This window comes from Otolemur garnettii, unplaced genomic scaffold (genome assembly GCF_000181295.1).
Source record: "Otolemur garnettii isolate 467f Iridium unplaced genomic scaffold, OtoGar3 scaffold00148, whole genome shotgun sequence".
Taxonomy (NCBI): domain Eukaryota; kingdom Metazoa; phylum Chordata; class Mammalia; order Primates; family Galagidae; genus Otolemur; species Otolemur garnettii.
This window is the reverse complement of record NW_003852543.1, coordinates 1931329-1932400: the sequence shown is the minus strand read 5'-3', so window position 1 is coordinate 1932400 and position 1072 is coordinate 1931329.

Here is a 1072-nt window from a genome sequence, read left to right as displayed (position 1 = left end):
ATCATTACCACCTTTGCAGAACACACAAAGCTCTGAGCAAGGAATGGCCCCAGAGAATGAAGACACAAGGGTTCAGAACCTCGGATGAAGCAAGAGAACAAATGCCAAGTGCTGCTTGTCCCTTAAAAGCACCACCCACTGCAGGATCACAGATCTGTGGCCATTTGCTTCAAAGTATGCCACTAAGTACTCGGGTATGGCCAGGAATGAAAAAGAACAAAACCTTCACTCTTTCATAAGATTGAACTCTTTCCTAGGCGGTTAGAGACTAAACAGCCCTCCCCAGCCTAGCTTATGGCCTCGTTGGGAGGACAAAATAAGGCAAGATGGTAAAGTGCTCTGAAAAAGGGAAAGCTCTGAAATTCAAAATAGTATTATTATTTGTTGTAAGGTGCTTTCCCTCTAACAACAAAAAAAGAAAACCTGACAGTCTATGAGTGATAAGCAGAAAATGATTCAGCGTTGGCTGTGCCTCCAGCTCACACCCCAAACTGGCTGAGCTCACAGTACCGCCCGACTGAGCCTTAACTCCTCTGAGAGGCCACGCTTCTGGTGCTCTGCTCTTCCCAAAGTCCTTCTCAGCCTGTCCTAAATGCTTGGATTACAGTAATGAAATAGTAATTCAGGAAGCTCCCTTCCCAGGGCTGGTTCTTCAAAGAAGCAAACCAAGTAAACCATCAGAGTGAACTCAAAGGGACTGAGACCTAGGCCTCAACTTCCACAGAAACTGTCCGGTGTCACTTAATGACAGGGCTATAGCTGAGAAATGGGTCATTAGGTGAACTCAGGGTTGTGCAAATATCAGAGAGTGTATGTACCGAGATGTACCTAGACGGAACAGCCTACTACACACCCAGGCCGTGTAGGATAGCCTGTTGCTCCTTGGCTACACACCTGTTAGCATACGTTGAACACTCTAGGCAAGTGTAAGATAGTGGTAAGAATTTGTGTATCTAAACACACTTACACACAGAAAAGGTAACGTGTTGCACTACGACAATACAAAGCCTGCAATGTTACTAGGCGACAGGAATTTTCAGCTCTCTTATAATGTTGTGGGGACCCCCCCCCC